The sequence below is a fragment of the Lipophrys pholis genome, assembly GCF_963383615.2.
Source record: "Lipophrys pholis genome assembly, chromosome: 15".
Lineage (NCBI taxonomy): Eukaryota > Metazoa > Chordata > Actinopteri > Blenniiformes > Blenniidae > Lipophrys > Lipophrys pholis.
The window spans coordinates 27,981,374-27,984,980 of NC_137642.1; positions in this window are offsets into that span (position 1 = coordinate 27,981,374).

Here is a 3,607-nt window from a genome sequence, read left to right on the forward strand (position 1 = left end):
AGTAACTGTAACCGAGTAACTGTTTAGATAATAGTAATCAGTTACTAGCATGTTACTGAGTTACAGTAGCAAGATCACTTCCTCTCCTCCCCTGAGCTCACGTCTCCATTGGTGGGAGCTGCGTTACCGTGGTGACGGACGGGTGATGGACAGCAGTGTTTGGCTCCTCCGGCCTCCGGCAGCGCTGAGTCAGCGGTTCCCTGCTGACATCACAGATTAGCGTCAGAGCTACTGGTGGCTAACGGGCTTGTGTTGGTGTGTATCGATTTCAGCCGGTGGCAGCGGCCGATAACCAGCGGACCATCGAAAAAGCCCCAAAGCGCTTTAGCATGTAGCATGTAGCATGTAGCGTGCTGCTCCTGACTGGACAGACTCGTCACTCGAGGCTCCTGCAGGTAGAACCGGACCAACATGGCGGCTCGGACACAAACCTTCTCTCTCCTCACTGAAACAGTTTCAGATACAAACTGAATCCGTCCTCGTCCCGGTTCCACCGCCGCTAGTTTGGCACTTTTTCTGAAGTTTTGCGACGCGTGGCGTGCGTACCCAGCATGCACCGCGGTGACTTTCACATAGACAATGAATGGGATGTGGGTTGTTGCCAGCGGCTGCGGTTTTGTTTCATTTTATTAATTTGGTAATCTTTGATTTATTGTTACGTCGTCAAAATAAAATAATCACAATTGAAATAGTGACGACTTGATCATTTCTATTGATCAGTCGTTTAGATTGGTTGATTTATATCGCAGGACCGTATCGTGGCTCCGCGGCGGCGGCGGCGGCGGTGCGGCGGCGGTGCGGCGGCGTGTCAGTTTGACGCTCGGCTCTCGGTTTGGGCAGGAAGCTGCTGCTGTTGACATCACAGCTCATTACCCAGCAGCCCCGGGGCCGGCGGCGCCTCCAGGCGCTTCAACACGGGAGAATCAGTGATAAACTGAGGAGACGTAGAGCAGCTGGTGAACTTCAGAACTTCAGAACTCAGAACTCAGAACTCAGAACTCAGAACTCAGAACTCCTGAAACTTTGTTCAACTTGTTCAAACTGTTTAGAACCAAAGAAACGACGTAGAACTCTTTTATTAGTTACAGATTTCACTGAAAATCCATAAATCAAGATTCTGTAGGAAAATACAAACTCGAGGTGTGTGTGTGTGTGTGTGTGTGTGTGTGGGTGTGTGTGTGTGTGTGTGTGTGTGTGTGTGTGTGTGTGTGTGTGTGTGTGTGTGTGTGTGTGTGTGTGTGTGTAAGAACTATATGAACATTGGTTCTGTATGTGATTGTACAAATGTTTGAAATGCCACATTACTGAAATGAATAAATAATAATGAGAATAATAAATTAGAATTGAGACTCAAACAAGAAGGAATCTAATAAAAAATCAGTAAAATAACACAAAAATCTATAAATAAAAATGAAAATATCTAATTAGGAAAAACAAGAAAGGTTATTTTAAAAAAAAAAGTGAATTAAAGTGAAATAGTTTCTGTCAAAACTAAATAGGATTAAATCAATAAATACATTTTAATAGTTTAAAGAAATATTTTAAATTAGAAATTCTTTTAATCCTAAAATATAGATTGTGTTTCTTACATGTAAACATGAAACTTTTTGAAAATAAAAACTATTAATTTGTTTAATTTACAAATAGAAACTAAATAATCCAGCTTGAATCCAATAGAAATAATGAATAAATAAGATTTTGCTTTAATTTTTCACTTTTATTCTCTTTTTTTTTGTCAAACTGATTTATTTTCATTGTAAAATCCACTTTGACCATTTTAATATTCTTACTGTCGTTAATGAAACTTGAATAGATTCATAAATGTGTTGATTGATTCTCCAGCCGCTTCCTGAGTTAAACCAGGAAACTTTATTTACTTTTTTATTCAATATCCAACTTTACTTTCTGCTTCAGATTGAAATCTAAACTTTCCTTTAACGTTTTTAACTTCGTTGTAATAAAAGTCCTTGTTTAAACATTCTGGACTGAATCCTGGGATTAACAAGGAAACAGTAAGAATTAGGATTAAATGTCGGGCGGTTGGAGAAACAGACTTTGAATTCCACCGCTGAAGCGTCTCCATGTGAGCGTGACCTTTGACCCCCGGAGCGCCGTGATGTGACCGACGCTCCTCCGCCTGGACAAATAGGACGGGTCGGGGCGGAACGCCGGATTAATCTTTAGTTCATTAATCTTTAGTTCATTAATCTAGGAATTTAGGAAAAATTCTTTTAAACTATAAAACGATATAACGGAGTAGAGATACCTGATTAATCCCAGATGGAAGTTCTTTGCAGGGTAACGTGATTTATAATCCGAATCCAAACTCAGCTTGAATAGAAATAATAATAATAGAACTTTTTCTCTCAGCTGCTTTTTTTCTTTTATTTTTCCTCTTTTTTAAATTGTTCAACACAAAAGTTAAAGGTTTTTTAGAATTTAAATTGTTGAAACTGTTTATAAGTTTTTTGTTTTTTTTCAACAAATCTTACTGACGTGTTTCGACGGGTCGTCGTCGGACGGAGACGTGTCTTTATGTCTTCATGTCTTTATGTCTTCATGTCTTTATGTCTTCATGTCTTCATGTCTTTATGTTTTTATGTCTTTATTCTTCATGTCTTTATGTCTTCATGTCTTCATGTCTTTATGTTTTTATGTTTTTATGTCTTTATTCTTCATGTCTTTATGTCTTTATGTCTTCATGTCTTCATGTCTTCATGTCTTTATGTTTTTATGTCTTTATGTCTTTATGTTTTTATGTCTTTATGTCTTTATGTCTTTATGTTTTTATGTCTTTATTCTTCATGTCTTTATGTCTTCATGTCTTCATGTCTTTATGTCTTCATGTCTTTATGTCTTTATGTCTTTATGTCTTTATGTTTTTATGTCTTTATTCTTCATGTCTTTATGTCTTCATGTCTTCATGTCTTTATGTCTTTATGTTTTTATGTCTTTATGTCTTTATGTTTTTATGTTTTTATGTCTTTATTCTTCATGTCTTTATGTCTTCATGTCTTCATGTCTTTATGTCTTTATGTCTTCATGTCTTTATGTTTTTATGTCTTTATGTCTTTATGTTTTTATGTCTTTATGTCTTTATGTCTTCATGTTTTTATGTCTTCATGTCTTCATGTCTTCATGTCTTTATGTCCTTATGTCTTCATGTCTTTATGTCCTTATGTCTTCAGCCGTTACGAACAGAAACACTTTCTACTTTCTACTTTGGTTTTATTCGTCTCTCCAATGGTTTCAAATCATTTCAACTTTTTATAAAAGTTTATTCTAATAAGATTCTTTGGTGTGTGTGTGTGTGTGTGTGTGTGTGTGTGTGTGTGTGTGTGTGTGTGTGTGTGTGTGTGTGTGTGTGTGTGTGTGTGTGTGTGTGTGTGTGTGTGTGTGTGTGTGTGTGTGTGTGTGTGTGTGTGAGAATAATTATATAAACAGTTTATTGTTGTTATAGTCAAACTAAATCTCCATTGTTTTATGTTATATTTTTTCTTCAATTGTATACACACACACACACACACACACACACACACACACACACACACACACACACACACACACACCCTCTGATGTTTTTTTTTTAGATTAAATCTATTTCCTC